General features: G+C 42.7%; 1 protein-coding gene across 1 annotated transcript in view; it reads right to left on the bottom strand.

Annotated features, from left to right (window-relative positions):
- LRRC2 (leucine rich repeat containing 2) overlaps positions 1–20,887 on the bottom strand; it is a 315,710-nt gene that overhangs the window by 49,403 nt on the left and 245,420 nt on the right. The gene's annotated exons all lie outside the window — the stretch shown is intronic.

The raw sequence follows: 20,887 nt of genomic DNA, 5'->3' as shown, positions 1-20,887 counted from the left end.
TCTATCTCTCTCTCTCTATCTCTCTCTATCTCTCTCTATCTCTCTATCTATAACTCTATTACACTGCAGCAGCACAAAATATAGCACTCTCTGTCACTAGGCCTCTCTATCTCTCTCTATCTCTCTCTCTCTATCTCTCTATCTAATAACTCGCAGCAGCACAACACAGCACAACACAGCAGAGGATGTCACAAGAAGAAGCAAGATCCAGGCAGTGATCAGGTAAGTATTTAGCAAGGTTCTGGTCAGTAAATGGCGACAGCTGGGCACGGTGACCGCACTGCACGCTATTCCAGACCGGAATGGCGTCTGCAGTGCAGTCACCGTTAGTTTAAACCCCCCTCCATGGCTGTGATTGGTCCGTCGGTCCGACGAACCAATCACGGCCTTTGGGGGCGGGCGGGGTGAGGTGGGGTGACACCAGTGTCACCCTTACACCCCGCGGTGATTGGTGCTGTACTTTACAGCACCAATCACCTCCGATCCCGTGTCACCGGCGAACGTGTTTCGCCGGTGACACAGAAAACGCTGTAATTGGCTGTTCACACTGAACAGCCAATCACAGCGATCGCCGACGGGGGGGCGGCATCGCAGCCCCCCCTGGGCATGCAGGGACATGTCTGCTGTCATGTTAGAAGTCATGACGTATATATACGTCATGTGTCGGGAAGTACTTCCCGGCCATGATGTATATATACGTCAAATGTCGGGAAGGGGTTAAAGTAGGGGTAACTATCGATGGGTGAAACCATCGATTGTTCCCTTATAAATGGTTTTACACCTTCAAGGTTAGCCATCCCTAGTGTGTTGACTTCTGAGTTCCCACAGTAGTGGGGACGTAGCCAATGCATTTTTCCCTGCCAATATGGCGGGCTTCATCAGGGGTGTGTTTTTAGCCAGACCTTGTGACTTCCTAAGGGCAGGGTCACCTGAAACTTCTAGGCATTTAGGGGATGGCCAACATTAGGATGTGCCTGAGCATGCAAGTCTCACCCTCCCCCCATGTGCACGCCTTTGTACCTAGCACTAGTTTTACTAATGCCAGTGATTCCAATGTTATCGTCTGTAATTCACTCAACATCTGTTTCTGATTTCCCTTTATCTGACTTTGTACAGAGCAGTACATGGCCTTTAAGTTACATTTAGATTGCTGTGTTATACAATGCATTTACGCCTTCCACAGAAGCTCCCACTGTTATTTAATCATTATTGTCATCTTTAGTTGCTAGGCTCTCAAATTGCTTCTTATCTTAATAATTTTAGAACTATAACTTTGCCATTAAAAAGCACCTCTAATTTCCCATTCTCTTTGACAGTTAGTTTCCGTTGAAAGCAAAGGACACTACGCCCCTGACTTGAACTGGGTGTTTGATTAATGGGTGTATTTTCATTTCTGCTCTGCTTTATTTTCTGCCATTGAAAGGGATTTGCAGATAAGATTTGTTGCTTATGGTTTCAGCATGAAAAGCTTGGCTGCACAGCATCAAACAATACCAAAGGTCTGAATGTCAATATAAAAAAGTACACCCAAGACATAACTATGTGCACATCCATTATGTACATCTTATTAGTACACGGCATTGGGAAATAAGGCCAAGCCTTTGCTGCTGTAATCATTGCGCAGAACGTGCTCTGCACATTTTAAATAATGTGCTATACCTTTTAAATATTCATAAATAGCAAATATGACTGCCAGATGTAACCTTCTCATAGGAACATAACATTAAAACATGTGCAAACACATAAATATGTAAAATGTATAGTCATGTATGGAAGTGCAGAGCAGAATTATATCTATCTCATTAAAAGTTTTCAGCTAAATTACAAAACTGTAGCATATTTGCATTATTTTATTATGTTTGTTTTTTGAGTCTGTACTGATTAGGTTTTATATAGGGGAACAGGGGTGTAGCTAGCACTTTGTGGGTCACGTAGCAAAATCTTCTAAGGGCCCCCATTATAATGCCCATTGGGGGGGGGGTGCAGAAGAAAGAGTTAGGGGAGTAAGAGACAAAGAGGGTGTTAGGGAAAGAGAGAGAAAAGGGGAAAGACAGGTAGTGAGTGAGCATTAGAAAGAGTGTGTCGGGGAGAGACAGGGAGTGAGAGACATGTGGTGTCTGCGTGTGAGAGACAGACAGTGCCAGGTACATTGTCAGGGAGAGGGAGGGAAGAGCGAGAGAGGGAAAGTGTGGGGAAAGAGGTGGGGAGGAGAGAGAGAGGAGAAAGAGAGCCAGCAAAGAAAGAGGAGAGGAAAGAAGAGAGGATGGTGGAGAGGTAAAGAGGGAAGGGGGAAAGGGAATGAGGGGGAGAAGGAGAGAAAGAGGAGAAGAAGGGGTGGGCAATCAGATGGGTTAGAGGGAATGAGAGAGGCGGGAGTGAAGGAGAGGAGGAGTGAATAAGGGGGAGGAGAAGAGAAGGAGAGGAGGGGGGAATGGGGGAGAGGAAGGAATGAGGCAGAGGAGGGCAGAGAGAGGAAAGGAGAGGGAGAAGGAGAAGAGGGGGAAGAGGGGGTAGTGGGAGAGGAAGGTAAAGAGGGCCAGAGGAGGGGGAAAAGGAATGAGGGGAAGGAGGGGTGAGTGGGAGAGAAAAGGGGTAGAGGGAATGAGGGTAAGAGGAGGGGGAGAAGAGAGGAGGACGGGAGAGAAGGGAGATCAGTGGTTTTAAACAGTTGTGATAGCAGGCATCCTGCCATGACTCATAGTTACATAGTTACATAGTAGTTAAGGCTGAAAAAAGACTTGCGTCCATCTAGTTCAACCTGGTATAGATATCCATTGCTGATTTGGTAGGTTCTGGTATTTTACAGACAAATTATATTTCTTATTTGTACCCATGGATGTTTTTCTCCAGTAAATGTTTGTCCAACTTTGCCTTGAACGCATTTAATGAGCCAGCCGTTACCACCTCTCTGGGAAGAGAGTTCCAGAGTTTGACTGTTCTGACCGTAAAGAAATTCTTTCTACTAGCTGAATGAAATCTTTTTTCTTCTAATCTATACTCATGCCCTCGCGTCCTAGATTCCTTTCTAGTAGAAAATAGGGTGTGTGACAGTTCCTTATATTGGCCCTTGATATACTTGTACATGTTGAGCATGTCCCCCCTTAAACGTCTCTTTTGTAATGTAAATAGTCATCAGGGTTTGAGTCATCAGGTTGGCGACCACCGGATGATTTCTCCCGCATCCGTGCCCCCCCCCCCCCCGCGCATGGCTGTGAATGGATTAGTTACATAATCATCCATTCACAGGCAGGGAGAAATCATCCGATGGTCGCTGACTTGATGACAGGTATCTTAGATGCTTATGGCATGTGCCAGGGGCATTGGCTGAAGAGAGTACCGCCAATTGGATGGCATTCACAATTCTGTCATCCGAACTGCCACCAGGGGATTGGCGCTAGCATCTCAACATCAACGAGGATGCCGGTGCCTGAATTGTACAAATGCTGAACACATCCCTCATATACCTTGCATCTAAACTCCATATGGTGTGAGATACCAGCCATGACTGAGATGAGTAGTGTACGGGATGCAGTTACAATCCCGTTCAGAATCCTGACGCCGGAATCCCGACCGCCGAAATGCCGACACTTTCTCCCTCCTGGGGTGTCCACGACAAGAAATGATGCGCATGAAATTTATAAGTGCATAATGTATGTTATAATAAAATGTTTTGCTATAAATTACAGTAATGCATTTACTTTATTATAATTTATTTTAAAGTAATTATAAATATTTTAAAGTTGGGTGAAAGAACATGTTTTTTCAGAACTGCAGGAGTGTCAGATACCAAATCATATTAAACCACTGATATAAAATAACATTAATAATTTAAATAATAGGTACTTGTTTCCTATCTGGGCGCCCCCTACGTTAATTGCGCACCATGCTATTCTCCGTATAAAAATCGGATCGCATCGCATCGGATACCACAAATGCACATACACGATATTGAACGATGCGATGCGATGCGATGCGATCCGATTTCGTTCCCACTTTTATGGTCGGCCCATAGGATATATAGGAAACCCCCCCCTGATGGTTTAAAATGCGCCTCCATTGTTAACGCCACCCCAGTATTGACGTCAACCCGAAGCGTGGCGAGCGGCGGCGGTACGCGTCCTCCGACTTTTTCATACCCCCACTATCCACGTCGGCGTGGAGTTGAGAATAGAATAGTGTGGCGAGCGCAGCGAGCCACCGAGCCCGAAGCGTGGCGAGCGCACGGATACTTCACAGGTTTCCGTGTCCCCTCGCGGGCTTCACAGGTATCCGCGTCCCCTCGCCACGCTTCGGGCTCGGTGGCTCGCTGCGCTCGCCACACTATTCTATTCTCAACTCCACGCCGACGTGGATAGTGGGGGTATGAAAAAGTCGGAGGACGCGTACCGCCGCCCCTCGCGGGGCTTGCTGCGCTCGCCACGCTTCGGGTTGACGTCAATACTGGGGTGGCGTTAACAATAGAGGCGCATTTTAAACCATCAGGGGGGGGTTTCCTATACAAATCGTGGGTTTGCGGGGTTATTACATTGAAATCAATGTAAAATCGGGTCTCAGGGACCATTTAACATTGATTCCAATGTAAAAATCGGGGTTGATCGCGTCACCGCATGCGATGCGATCCGATTTAAAATGAAATCGGATCGGATCGGATAGCATCGTATGCCATCGTACATCATCGCGTACCGAATCCGATTCGATGCGATACGATTTCATTACGGTGCCGTACGTTGAAAACCTGGGCGCCCAGATAGGAAACAAGTACCAAATAATAATAATTTTATTTATATAGCACTCTTTCTCCAGATAGAGTGAATGTACTGTAATATAGTACAGGAAAAGCTTTTCATAAACAAGGGAATTAAGGAAATGCTTGAGTAAACAGAAAAGTCTTGATTCTTTTTTTGAAGGATTTTAGAATGGGTTCCACTTGAACTGTGCGGGGAGGCGAGTTGCCTAGAATTGGAGTTGCATGGCTAAAAGCTCGACCCCCAGATGAATTATGGGAGATTCTCGGTACTACTAAAAGTCCTTCATCTACAGATTTCAGTAGTCAAGTGGGATAGTATCAGTGACGTGCGGTGAGGTCATTGCCTGGGGAGGCACTGATCTCCCCGCACAGGACCACAGGCACGGGACCACAGGCACGGGACACCCCCCCCCGCTCCCGCCCCCGCTCGCCCGCCTGCATACCATGCTATATGGTATATGCAGCGGCGGGCACAGGCAGCAGGGCGTACATGCGCCCCCCTCCCCCAGCAGACTCACCTCTCCTCGACAGTGACAGCGGCTATCTCCCAGCGGCGCCGGACTCCACGCTGTCACGCTGCTGCATCCTATCCAGGTGGGCCCTGCATGTGTGTGATTGGACAGCGGATCCATCACTGGATCCACTGACCCAATCACATCTGGGGGCGTGCATTCATACTGGTGCCCCTGTCATTGCGGCACCAGTATGAGTGCCGCTTACCCATTCATTTTCAATGGGCTTTTACAGCCCATTGCTGCACCCTGCACCCTGCCCTCCCCTACCCGCCCCCCGCTGCCCGGTGTTTTAATGTTAACAGCGGGAGGCACCTCTCCCGCTGCCTCCCACCCTCACACGCAGCAGTGTAAGATGGTAGGAGGCAGGGGGAGAGGTAGAAATGATGAAAATAATAAAAGAAGATATATAAATATCTTCTTTTTATTATTCACATCATTATGACAGGGGAGGCACTGCATGTCCCTGGATAGTATGGAATCATACTACCTGTGGGCAGGGCCGGCAACAGAAATCTTGGGGCCCGGTACACTGATATCTCTGGGGCCCCTAACCACGCCCCCTTGAGCAGAACATTTTTAGTATACCGCTTATTGAATGTGTTTTTTATTATCACAAAAGACACAATTAATATTCACTAATACTGGAGGGGTGTCTGGGTAAGTACCCTTAAAGGAATCCAGGTGGGTGCCTTTATAAACCATTTCTAGGCACTGCACTGCCGCAGCTATGCTTACAGCCCTTCAGAACTTTGGGGTCCCTCACAAGCTTGGGGCCCGGTACAGGTGTCCCCCTTGACCCCCCCTGTCGCCTGACCTGCCTGTGGGGACGATTTATGTGCGATGCGATCCCAGTGCCGCGGTGAAACTACACAAGTACCTATCTTTCTCACTCACACATGCACAAACACAGAGACAATCACAAGGTAGCAGACTAGCTTTTGAAGCACTTGATTTGAGCAGGCTTACTAGCATGAAAACAAAAAAGAAATGGGAGCAGAAATAGGCTGTTATTTTGACTGCAGTGTCATAGCACTTAGGAAACCGCACTGCGTTAACTACTGTGGAATATTAAGATGGACATTTCTGCACAGAGAACATACTATAATTGTCTCTAGAGGACAACTGATTTAGCCCTTTCTCTTCCAAGCAACCTTCCTTACTTTGTGGATAAAATATTTGAGGTGTGCATTCCACATAACCTTGTTAATTAACATGCAAAACTGTAAGTTATTTGAAAGCAGGGACAGATCCATAATAAAATGACAGGAAAAGGGAGTAGGGAGTGTGGTCTCTCAACAAGGGTGTATTCTAAAGGGAATGCGGAATCCATATAAAAGGAAGAGGATAATGCCTTGGTGAGGCAGAGGGTTATGGGATGATAATGAGGCAGAGGGAGGGTCAATGGAAGACAGAAAGGCAGTGAGTAACATGGAGAGGCAAAGGGTTGCTGGTGGCAGTAAAAGGCAGTGGATGACACTGGGGATTGAGTGACAGAAGGAGGCATTGGTTGAATCCAAGGAACTGGTAACAGGTGGTGGCAGTTTATGATTCCAGAGAATAGGTGGCAGGGAGAGAAAGTGGGTGATGCCAGGAAATGGGTGACAGGAGTAGGAAGTGGATGTCAGGGAAAAGGCAACAGGAGAGAGGTGATGAGAAGAGGAAAGGTTGATGGGAAAGGCAGTGACTTGGAAGCAGTTAATCCACTTAATATGACCCAGCAGCAGAATCCATTGTGCAGATCTCAGGGCAGCCTTATTCCCTTAGCATGGCTACAGACTGACTTGCTACTCCTCTCCTTTGACTTTTTAACCTAGGTTTAATCACTAAAATGTAATGCCAGATCCCCGGCATCGGTAGTAGTGATGTCACTAGGAGCAGCAACTTATGGGTGTGTGGACAAATTTGGGAGGCATGGATAACTGTACAGGGTAGCATTGCAATCTGCAATGAGGGACACCCTACCCACAAAATTCTACTGCCCAGCCTACAGAGTATTCCCACAATAATTTGACTTACTGGCTTCTATACACAGTAAACATTGACTGCACAAATTATACACAGGAGATAACCAGAGTGGAACACGAAAAATACCCTACCCCAGGGGTTCCCAATCTTTTTTGAATCACGGCACCCTAGAGTATCAGAATTTTTCCATGGCACCCCTAGGCCCAAAAAACTATATATAAAATTAAGTAGATTGTGTTTATATGTGCTTCTTAGGGTCAGTTATGTGGAAAAGGGCAGGATTTGCGTCTGTGTGTACACATTTTATGATTGGCAGCCACCAGCACTGGTTTTGTCCATAAATAATGATCATGAATAATTTTATTTGGTACTGGTCCACCAACCCGAGGCACCCCTGCAAGTGTCCCAAGGCACACCAGGGAGCCACGGCAAACAGTTTGGGAACCACTGCCCTACCCACATCACCCCATCTCACTTATACTCTGCATTTCCAGCACTATCAGCCTACCCACCTAGTGTCCCAGAGACAGAATGCCACTCAGCAGGGCCCATTTATCATAGGTCTCATATTCAACACTATCTGGGCGAGATATTAGCACCCATCATTGCATTGCAGTATGTGATTATATGGAGCAGATTTATTAATACCTGTAAGTACTGAACCTGCAGAGACAGGGGCTCTTAAAGGGGCCCATCCCTGTGATGTGCTGTAAAGGTCTGGCAGAGGGAAGGGGGTGGGGGATTGCTGGGCATATGCATAGGCTACTTCCGTAGATGGTTACGATGGGTGAGTGCTCTGCTAGCTGCAAATGTGGTGAGTTACAATGCCGGGAACAAATATTAGGAATGCGATGTATTGGTAAATCTGGCTAAATCACAACCCCCTGGAAACCTATAGGGGATACAGCTGCTTATGGGAATAAAGGGATCGCAGCAGATATCAGAGATATCTGCTGTGGTCCCTCCTACATACATTCTGGGGATACATAATATTTGCTGCTAACAAATTTTTGGGGAAATAGCCACATATACGCAATGATAAATGGGCCCAGTATCTCCAGAAGTGAATCTTTCTGATCAGCATAAACGGTGGGGGAGGGCATGCTCTGATCCATGACAACAGGAAATGTGGAAGCAGGATGGGCAGGACAACCTAAATATTGCACAGCCCAGGATGACATCCCTGTCCTAATGCAGGCACTGAGGGTCGGATCATGCCAGATGCAGGAGGAGGGCAAACACAGTTTCAAAGGTATATTGTAAGCTTGAGAGCAGGGCCCTCCTGCCTCCATGTCAGTTTGTATCTACCCAGTTTGTTTAATCACTGTTGTCTCCAATTATAAAGCGCAATGGAATATGCTGCGCTATATAAGAAACTGTAAATAAATAAATAAATAAATAGGTGAGGGTCAGCTCTGCAGATTCTGCTACTTGTGTTAGTGGTGCTGTGTCCCTGTAGTTCTGCCTCTAACCGCAGGTCCTAGTGTCTGATGGCTCTATTAAAGCACAGACTGCTAATATCCTTTAGAAAACAAGGAAATGGCATCGGGGGGGGGGGGGGGGGGGGGACATGTAAGGGTGTCTCCTCCCCTGGATCCTCCACTGCATGAAAGGAATGCTATGTAATTATTAAGCATATTTGACAACAGATTCAATAACATGTGAGTAGCCATTGTCAGCCTTTCTTGTGCATTTTTCTGTCACTTAAGCTGGGTACACATATGTACAATCGTCGGGCCGTTCTTCCGTTCTGCGGACGAATGGCCGTTCGATTGTATATATGTGTACGCAGTCCCGATCCCTTCGTTGCGATCGATAAACGGCCAAAAACGCTCTTGGCCGTTCACGGTCGGTCGGTCGCAGGTTCTTTGCTGCTTAATATTCTTCCGACAGGACGGCTCCATATCGAAAGAAAAGTGACATGTGTACGCATGTTCGATCGATATGCAGTCCGTTCCTGCGATCATTCCTCCCAAAAGCAGCACGCCCATGTGGGTGTTGACTAGCTGCGTCATCCCTCCATCAGCGCAGCATGTAAACAACAGGAAGTCTTCTCCCCCGTACTTTCCGCGCCATGCTGTTAAAGAATATTCGTTGTGTGTGCATTCCTTTTGAAATAAATAATCGTTGTGTGTGCATTCCTGACAGATATAGTTATAGAAGATAGATAGATAGATAGATATGTGATGTTCGGCCGTGAGACTGCTTGCCATGACATAGGTGCCACGTGAAGGTGTAGCAGGAACGCCCACCCACCCAAAAAACATCAAACACATTGGAACATGGTGGTGTATGTAGTGGAAAGCGGTCCCACGGCAGCAACGCATCACATGGGAACATCCCGGCCTGCTCACATGGGATGCATTGCTGCCGTGAGACTGCTTGCCATGACATAGGTGCCACGTGAAGGTGTAGCAGGAACGCCCAGCCACCCAAAAAACATCAAACACATTGGAACATGGTGGTGTATGTAGTGGAAAGCGGTCCCACGGCAGCAACGCATCACATGGGAACATCCCGGCCTGCTCTGTGATCACGCCTCGTTTTGGTATGCTCTTTTAATCCAGCCCATTATGATAATGTTGTGTACATTTTTATCGTGCGAATAGCCAGATCGGGAGAGTGTGTACGGTGGTACAATCTTTTTCTTGCGATTGTTTGGACGGGAGTACATCGGACGTCGCAAGTAAAATTGTACATATGTGTACGCGCAGATCGGTCGTATGTTTTGGACGGCCGAACGTGTATTCGGTCGATCGAACGGTCGCAAGAAAAATGAAATTGTACATATGTGTACCCAGCTTTACAGTAGGCAGATCTGCAAGCACCTTTGCTTGATTGAAACTTACCATTCTTAATTGAATCTGCACATTTTCAATAAGTTATTTTATAATAAGAATGTTTTGGTATGTACACTAACATGACACATGCTGTTCATCTTTTAAATCAAATCCATGGGACAATTATTTATTTCACTCGAAACATATAAGTATGCTTCATGTAAGTGTAGAACCATATGCTGGTATGGCAGTATTTGGCTGCTCTTTTAAATAATTCTCCTAGACAAATTTTAGGCGCTATTTTACAGTCATTTTTATGCCTGTGCAAGCACAATTAGATAGCCTTCTAAACGTACTGATATGAATCAATAAAATCACAGTTCTTTCATAAGAAATAATTAAGTTAATTTTAATAATACGACTCTCTCTCTAGTATATTAATAAATCATTGAAAACATTATATAAACAATATCTACATGAGGTGGATCAATTGGTTAAAAAGTTCTCCCAAAAAAAGAAAAAAGTTCAGCTGAATAAAAGTAGGAATCTTCCACATCAAGTTGTAACTAATAAAATGCACATATTCCCCGTATAGGATTATAAGGAACTAGAATCAAATTAAATACCATCCACTGTAGACACAGTCTGTAGCTTGATCTCTACTGCAGGAGATGTGGTCTGTAGTTATTACCTCCTTAGGGGAGGAGGAATAGTAGCGTGGAAGTCGCTGCCATCTGGCAATCCTCAGGATGTAGCGTGAATTGGCTCGTTAACTGTATAGACCTGCAGTCACAGCTTATGTAAGTGACAGAGGTAAACTAGTCATTGGCTACATGTAAGTTGGACAATCCATGGGTGATGGGGGTCTGGTGGTGTACCCTTGACCAATGGAGTAAATATCCCTCTTGGGAGATTTATCAAATAGTGATATATTATTCCATCTGGTCCGTTTTTATGTGTGATGGGAGTTGCCATTGGTCAAAGCAATGAAATTTGTATAAGTGAAAAAACTATTTATAAAATACCAAGGAAAGATTACTGCAATATAAAAATAGCACATTTTAGCCCTAAAATTTCATAATTGTAAATAGAAATACAATTTCTATTTTATAAACTGAAGCAGGTGGTATGGGAAGCTATCTCATTAGAACCCAAGATAGGAATCATACTACCCACCCCCTTAATGTGCAGACACACAGCAGGGTGGCTTTTTCAAAAAGGCACCCCCTTTATTGGCTAAAAAGGTTCAAGAAGGAAAAACATATCACTCCTTGATAAAGCTCCCAGATGGAGCAAAATACCTCAGAGGTACACCACTGGACCAATGAATCAACTAATAGGTTAATCTTGGGCGCTTCTGTGAGGTGGTTCTCAAAATAGCTGCTGCTAAAGAGGGAATAGTCAGTTCCCATATACAGTATAACAAGAAAAACACAGGTGGCAGCAACGCTCAAACAAAATCAATGCAATTGAATTATAGATTCACCTTTTGCTTGTGTCTGCCTTTTTGGCCATGTCAACCTAATGCATGTTGACCTCTTTCATGTGTCAACCGCCTGCCTCTCAACCAATAGTGGTCGACCTTTTCACAGTCAACCTAGACACTGATAACCTAATGACCGCATACTGTTATAAGTTGAATTCAGATTGTAGTTGCCCACAGATTGGGTCTCCTGGTTTAAGTAACTGCAGCTCCATTTTGTCATTTATGTGTGATGCTATCATAGTTACATCGTAGTTACATGTATTACCTTACTTTACCTTACCTTACTTTTCTAATTTAATAAATGCGTGGGTAGCATGTCCCTTAGTATTCATTATGGCTTGTTAAAATTTGATAAGCAGATACATTTCACAGCAACAAAGTTGTTTTTAAACCTGATTGTGCATTTTAAAAATGTTTTGATGTAGCATAAAGTTGCTAAGAGGTTTTCAACTGTTCTGCCGGGATGCTGAGCTCTGCCGTTAGCACATAAAGATTTCCCCTGTCAGTTTTAGCTCTTTCATGCCTTCAAAGACCAAACAATAACATATTGGTTTATGTGCTGATATACACTACATTATTCCTTCTCACATCATAGACGGCTTTATGGAACGCAACAAAAATCTCCCCTCTGGGCAATTTCTCCAAGAAATGTACAAGATAAATAGGTTACAAATAAAATTAAATATGGTTGGTGAGTATTTATTTAGGGTAAGAAATGGATGAAGACTTACAAATCAATAATGTTTATAAATATATGTTTGATGTTTTCTAGATTTACATATACCAGAGCTGTGAAATATAACCCATGCCTTATGAAGATTTTAGGGCTATACGTTTATTGGCTGTTCTATCCATCTACAACGAAGCAATTAGGTTTTAGCATATATTTTATAAATAAGTAATAAAGTAAGTATAAAGACATTAAGAAAAAAAAACTATAAATATTATACAGTAGCGCAATAGTATATTCCATTAATAAATTTCCCCCAGACATTAAAGGGCAATATAATAGGGAAATAATTTGTAACTACATTATGTGGATTTTTGACTTTATACATCCTACACTTGGAGATGTAGTACAATTTTGGCAATTGGTATTGGGATTTAAAAAAATATATGTTTAAATTAAATTTAGTGGTCAAGTGGCATATCTCCTGTAGTTGCTGAAAGGCTGCAGCAAATACATATAATGATTATGACTATCAGCAGCACAAGGTCATACAATGACTAGCAGTGGTGGTCCCCATCATGCTCAGCTATAAGCACCACACTGACCTGGACAGAGGGCAGCAATCTGTTTATCAGATGCAAAAAAACTGTATCTTTCTTGAGGGACGAAGTCTAGCCTTCACCCCACTATTTTGGCTCTATGCCATTCCCAATTCCCTCACAGTTTTTATCCTGTGTCCTGTGGGCAGCATCCTGGCTAACATAATATCTGTCTCTCTGGTACTTTCACCACCCTAAGCTGCCTCATGGACACTCCACAATCCTTCCTGCCATCTCCCTACACTGGGCACTGCCATTTTGCCACAGGTCAGCTCACTCCCAATCCACCAATTACAGTCCTCAGTCTGGTCTGCTGACTCCAACACCCAATATCTGCACAGGAAGACGGTTATAGGGATTCCCAACAACCCTAGAACATTTTCTAAAATCCAGCTGCATTGAGAAGCATGGGACTGCCTTCGATGTGCTAGATCGAGGCAGGAATAGGTTTGCCAGGCAAGTCTATTTCTGCATTCTATCCCATTGCCGCATCGGGATAAAATTTGCATTGAATGCAGGTAAACGCTGTTGGATTTAGATTTGATTTAGTTTACTGAAGACCTGACGTCATCTGTGTACACTGCCATAGCAGTTAGAAAGACTCAGCAACGCCTTTTTTTCTTGCTGGGAACTTAGCGCAGCGGGGTTATTTAGGCTATTACTTGTGAATTTCTACTGCTGTGTAATTGAGAGCCTATTAACCTATACTATCAAAGTATGGTATGGGAATTCCAAGTGTTCTGACCGTGGTTAAGACTGCAGAAAAAATCATTGGCCAACCCTTGCCTAGGATGGCAGATATTTTTTCCTAAAGGAGTAAAGTTAAGGCTAATAAAATGATTTTAGATTCTAGCCACCCTTGTCATTCTCTTTTCTCACTGATACCCACCTGGAAAACATTATAGATGTTTAGGTTGCCGTACTAGTCGGCTGCGTAAGTTTTTTTTTTTACTTCTGAATTATAGTATGTGATCTGTGAGTATTTCACTTATGCATTTCTTTTAATGTAATAGTGACAATAAAAATTATTTGATTTGATGTAATTAGCCCCACCTGTGGATCTTTTAAAATATTTCAGTGAATAATTAGATTTTTGAAATGTATAAATGTTGTGTGTTAATGCTAATGTGGCAAAACCATCTTCATGTGTTTGGTTTTAGTTTTGGAACTGAATTTTTTATAAAAAATAAAAGCTGCTAAAAACATGTAATTTGGGCTGAATTTGTTCCATTTCTAGTCATTTTCACTACCTCCAGGCTTATAATATTGTTTTCACCAGTATTGACCATAGGCTGTAGTGAACTGGCTGGTTACTAAGCATCAGAGTATTGGCACAAACACACATTGCAAAAAAGTGTCGCTACCCTTCTTTATGTTAGATATTAAAATGGACATGCTCAGTGTAATAAAGGGACTGTCACCTTTGTGGCTGAATTGCATGTTTTGTTTGAGGCCTCACAAAGCAAGTTACCAATGGGCTTCTGGCAGATGACAATGTTTCTAATATTATCTTCAGTTGTTAACATTTTTCCCAGCAGTCAAAAGGACTGTCTGTTATGCTCATTTGTCTACTGTCATTGAAATAATCCTCTACTATTCTCTGAGTTGTTTCTGTATGAGTTTGAGTCACAGTAAATGTATTATTACTAATGTTGGACAATTATTAGAGGCTTGACAAGATGTCAACATATTGTTTAAATCTGATGTGCTAAGTGGACTTTCATGATCACCAGTGGGTCTCTGGGAAAAGGTTCTTTCTTTCCTGCCAGAAGAAATAGCACTAGTACTTGGTTTCTGCTCCTGCTTGTCTATCGACTGTTCTTTATCCATAGTCAATCACAATGCTTGTATTAATATTAACAATGGAAAACAATGGTAAACTGATAAACTTAATTCAATACATTTTTAATGAAGTAAACAAATCTAATATGCACAAATATAGTAAATATTAGTGCAGCTAATAAATAAACATATACAGTATATTTTCTTCAATTTATATTATTCTGTGAAGGAAAATCATTATATTAATAAAAATAATTTTCCTTATTTAGTTATTTTTTAGATGTTATTTGTCCTTGTCTTTTATTGTTTTAATATTTATGAGATTTCTGTCACTACTAATCCTTCACTGCTGTGTTCTTTCTCTGACATCAGATTCTGAAGCCCTTTCATCTGTCCTTGCTATTTACATCACTCTCTCAAGATTATAGACACAATTAAACCTGACTCCATTATACCACACAGCTGTTGTGTATTGACAACATTTTGGCAAATGTTCCACCCAGTTACCTCTGAAAAAATGTTGTGTATTTGCTCACTATTGTCAAAAATAATAACTTGCTTATACAATAAATGAAGGATGCATACATGGTCTCTGGCATACCTTTTGGATGCTGTGCAGCTAAGACCACATCTCTCTTACAATATAAATGGAATGCAAAAAAAATGCAAATATCAGAAAAGAATATCCCAAAAAGCACTCATGTAACTCATTTAATCCTAATATTTCAAAAACAAATGCTAGACTAAAATCAATATAATAAAAACTGAAAGACATCTACATTGACATTGACATGTAACAATTTAATTAAGAATAGTACAATGATACCCATTTTTAATATGTTCTCGTAAAAACATTACTATGCAAATATAAAATTATTGTGAAATCCACTAATTGTGACGAGTTCAGGTGATACACTAGTCATGTTGTTATAAATACATACAGTACTTTATGTTTTGTACTTTGTACAAGAGTATAGTCTGTGAATGTATCTTGGACACAAAGGCTGTCATTGTTCTATATGTGTCCTACAGTAGTTGAGGTACAGTAGGAATGGGAACACATAAAGCAACATTTTGAAGTGAAATGTGGAGACATTTTTACCACCAAAACAAGTGGTTTGGAGTATTTAATATAAATCGACAATACATTTCTGTACCTCATAAATAATGCTGAACTATTTTGTCTAAGGTTATGAGGTGACAACAGCTCTATACAGCAAATTTAAGTATGCTGAATGTCATTCTTGTTGAAGAGATGTGTCCGACACATGGAACCCCTAGCATGATTAATTGCTGTAGCACTGGAGGGGCATTTATTTGTGCAAGATGGCATCAGTTCCTGCCTGGAGGAGAGAGCTGCCCTCTCAGACATCCTGGAAGACAATAGACAGCTGACTGCAAGCAACAAGAGAAAATCCTAAGCAAGAAAGAAGATGCACTACAGGCTGGAAGAGGTCATAGCTAGAAGATCGAATTTACTCATTAGTTTTTCACAGAGACACCTGAGGTGCCTATATTTGGTCCTGAAAAGATCTCCTCAATATTAATTAATGATATGAATGGACAGCTGGAAATTCCACTTGCCAAACATACAGCCAGCACTATTCTCAAATTCCACCGTCCAGATTTTGCATCAGGGAGCCATATTGCAATGCAATCCTATGTGGTAAGATACCTGGCCAGATTGCATTAAATATGCGATCCATAAAAAATAGGCCCCATAGTCTCTGAACTCAGTACGACTACCACAGTATGCATTTTATGGCCTTAACAGACCCCCAGCATTCAGTGTCCCTTTTGACCCACAGTATGTCTGCCAGTGCTCCCTGTATGCAATCAGACCCCAAATAGTGGCCCTCACACAACCATTGACCCAGTGTGGCCCCATCAACTCCAGCTTGTCCCCTCACAACCCCCAGTTCACCTTCTGTGGCCTTCCCACCCCCTTCCCTTCACCCAGTGTGGCCCCATCACTCCCAGCCTGAGTTCTCCCTACACACACACACACACACGGACACACACCTCTTTACACAAAATAGCCCCAAACCCTGCACTCAATATGACCACTGTCACCTCCAACCCAATAACGCCCACCCCACATGCTCAATGTGGGCAATCACTCTTAATCAGTGGCCCTCATACCCCATGCACTCACCTCCCTTCTCCGTCAGCCATATGTATCTGCTCTCCTTCAGAGACCTCTGCATCGGTCCTTCTTCCTTTCGAACATGTGCAGCTCTATCTGGTGATTTTCTGTCCACTCCCTGGCCGACCCAGAAACACTCACCTTCCGCTTCGCTCTCCTGCAATCCAAGCCAAGGCCCTTATTCTGGTTGGTGCGGCCAGAGCCGCACACGGGGCTCCGGCCGCACAAACCAATCCCCGCCCACCCTACGGATCGCCACGGCCGTCCGTACACGGACGGCTGGCGATCCGCATAAAAATGGTGGAGGCGTACGCCTCCACCATGGTGGGAGCTGACCCCTGCATTCGATGGTCGTCGACCATCGAAGGCAGGTCCGCACGCCGCGGCAGCTCCCGCAAGCTGAGACCACACGGACAATCGTCCGTGTGGTAGCTTGTATGGGGGCTGAAAGCTGACATCCGGCGACGTCAGCTTTCCGCCCCCATGAGTTGCGTCATGGCCTCATTACCATGCATACGCCCCGCGTTTGCATGGGAACGCCCATGAAACGCGGGGCGTACACATAGGGAAATGAGGGCATGATGCCTCTCACGCCCCTATACGCCCCCTTTGCGGCGGACGAAATACGTCTGCGGCGAAGGGGGCTGCACATGCGCAGATTCACCTCTGCGCATGTGCAGAGTAAAAACATCGGCGGTACGGCCGCACGCGGGCCGTACCGTCCGAATTAGAATAAGGGCCTTGGAGAGGAGACAGCAGCATCCTGCATACCTTCACTGCACATTGCAGTGTTTGTCATGACAGCTTTCCAGTGGGTTGCTTGTCTTGCAAAAAAGTAATGTAAAATGAAAAATATATATATTATCAGGCTGCCCATCATAATAAAGCCTATCGATAAATCTCAATCTGTGTTTACATTTTTTTCCCAAATTGTGCAAGCACAAAGCAATTGCTGCATACTGCTCAACCATTCGATAATTGAACCCTCTGATTAGCGATCCACGCTGAACAAGGCCCTATGTCTGCTAGCTTGATAATGTGCTTCAAGTGAGGCCTGTTAACAATGTGTCCACTAAAAGGATAGCTTTTTACATGTTTATTGAACACAAATGCTCCACTTGTACAGTATATAGAAGTGCATTAACCTTAACAGACTGATAGACTTGATAGATATCTTGAAAAATTGACGTATGCTTGGGTACTGTCCTATTTTCTAAATTAACTTTTGTTTATTTGCACAAATGTTCAACTATCAACATTTTTAAGACAGACATTCACTTTTAATTCTAGTAATAAACAAAAGCTGTTTGCTTGGTTGGTTTAATTATCCCTACTGTAACAAGTATACTTCTGCAAAATGACTCCACTGAATGAGCCATAAAGCTTGTTATGCAAAAGGTTCAATGCTACCTAACCACCTGTTCAGATCAGATTCTACTTTGGCAAAAGTTCCCCAAAAAGATGCCCTGAATATCGCATGACAGATGGAATGAGATAGCCTAGATCTAACCTGACATGCACCATGTAGTACAAAGCTATAATAGAACAGCTTGAAAACAGCCAAAGGATGAAGAGTATAAATATTGGACACATTAAATAAAGCTGCTTTTAAAGTCACTACATGTCTATTAATATTAATGACGTCATATTTAATTTGCAGTACAAGGTATAACATATTAATAATATATTCTTGTATGTAGATGGAATTTCATGTGGTTAGCCTTGCAAAAGAGCTCTATGTTTGTTTGATTGATAAATTAAATGAACTTCAGTGTGAAAATATCAAGTTGTGAGTGTAATCATCTAAGGAAGATCACTGTGTACATTAATAAATAACAGTAGTGGACTGAATACAAAACGGTTCCGAAATTCAATGATTTTGACATTTGCTTACACTTTAAATTATGTTAATAGAGTATAAAAAGTAAATATGGAAGTCATAAATGTGTAAAAAGTCCTTTCTAGCAGCAATGGTAATATTGTACGATGGTGGTACAATAGGTAAGGCAACAAGACCTCTCAAATGCAGTGTTCTCTATTTCATTCATATTTCCTACCCTGTCAGAACAGGTTTACTGCTGCTTCCCATCACAGCCATTAGACTGCCCCTCATATCAATCACACTCATGGCAGTGGGTGACAGAGAGAGGCAGAGGATGGCAAGAAAAGGCAGGGGGAGGCAGGGTGTGACAGGGAAAATCAGTGGGTGACAGAAAGAGGATGACGGCGTAGCAGTGGGCCCCTTACCCGGTGCAACTGCTGATCCAATGTTAGTTCCGCTTCTGATCATCACTATACCAACAACAGTTGTAAGATGGAGAGTATGACGTATACATGGTCAAACACCGAGGTGTGTAGTGTGATCAGATTTCTGCATCTAAAGGCACATCTGCAGCTGAAACTCATCACCAACTTCAGGTGTTTGGTGATAACATCATGTCACAAAAACAGGTTTGGGTCTTGGAGCACTGCTTTTGAAAAAAACCAGACCAGACGTTCAAGATTAGCAGCAATCCAACCAGCTAAGCACGTTCATCCCAGGAAGTGCACCAAACCCAAACTTGTTTCACTGGTAAGGAGTTAACACTTAACAATTGGACAAGTTGGCAATAAATTTAAACTGTTGATGTGCCCTTTAGATGCATAAATCTGATCGTAGTATGCACCTAGCAATAATTTAACAAAGACTGCATTCCCCTGACATTTTTTCACTTTGGTACAGTTAAAGCTTAATACAACTACTGTATTTCTCCGGAAAGCATAATCAAACCTGACCTAGCCTAACCTTTTATTCTAGACTAATGTAAGTTATTGAAAAAAGTAAAATAAATAACCCATGTTCTCCCTTTAGAGGACATGTCCTTTGGTATATTTATATTAGATATAACTTTTCTGTGTAGAACCTACATAGACAAATCCTGTAGCAGTTTTAACATAGATATAATAATTTTGATGAGGAAAAATAAATACAATACAGTACAAATATCAATACCGAGGATTAGGTTGTGTATGAATGAGACAGACCTATCACCTGATATCTACCAGGATAAGAAATTCAAGGAGAAACTGAAAATGTGGCTGTAATTCAGTCAACGATCTCAGACGGCATCATAAAGGTTTACGAGACCATCAGAACTGTGAGACTGAACCGTACTCTCAGTCATCAATCTCTCCCTATCTCAATAGCATTTTTTTATGGAAGATGCAGAGCAGGTCTAGGATTTTAAGCCTGTAAAATTTTTATTGAGGAATTGTAAGAAAGAAAAGGGATTTTACAACATAAAATTGGTAAGTAGAGAGAAGAGAGACTTGCTTTATGATACAGTATGATGCCTAGCCTGTTTGCTATTTTTCACAAGTCAAGAGGAAAGTAGAGTATTAAGAGCTCAATACATGAGATAATATAGATGCAAATCTGCTACTATATTAAAGTGTACAGAACAGGAGATATTATCTATCTATCTATCTATCTATCTATCTATATATATATATATATATATATATATATATATATATATACTTCACAGACGGACGCACTCCCAATAAATACTCTGGACACGTGTGTCCAGAGTGTTTATTGGGAGTGTGGCCGTCTGCGAAGTATATTGGTGTCCCTATGTGGGTCCTCTGGTACAGCACCCTTAAAGTATCCTCATTGGCGGTTGGTGCTGCTTCGTCTGCTGTTATATATATATATATATATATACATATAGCGTGAGAGAGAGAGAAAGTGAGACTTTGCCCCCAAATCCTCAAATAAATAATGGCGGCACATACAGACTCCCAGTGCATAAGCATAATTTGTGTATTCAAAGCGATGAGGTCATGCATTTGAGAGTTCATTTTTTTTACCTATCATAGTCTCCAGCATAAGCCAGATACATATCAAAATACGACTTTTGCGGTTCTCCTGACAGCAAGGGCGCCACAATGCTTGCATCACTTAGGTCAACTCTCTCAAGAGGAAGGCAATAAATTGTGTCAACAGAACAAATAATGTAATTTCATTAAATTTGTGGGCCACTAAAATAAAAAAGGTACTTGTTTCCTAGCACAGCGCCCACAATTTTAATCTTATTACATTGTTTTGATCGCAATGCGATCAAAATGATGATTTAATTGTACATGCACCCTGATGGGTGATTAGTATATTATATGCACCCCCATTGTTAATGCCACCACCACTATTAATGCTAA

Source organism: Crinia signifera, chromosome 1 (assembly GCF_055691185.1).
Source record: "Crinia signifera chromosome 1, ASM5569118v1, whole genome shotgun sequence".
Taxonomy (NCBI): Eukaryota; Metazoa; Chordata; class Amphibia; order Anura; family Myobatrachidae; genus Crinia; species Crinia signifera.
This window is presented reverse-complemented; position numbering and strand designations above follow the sequence as displayed.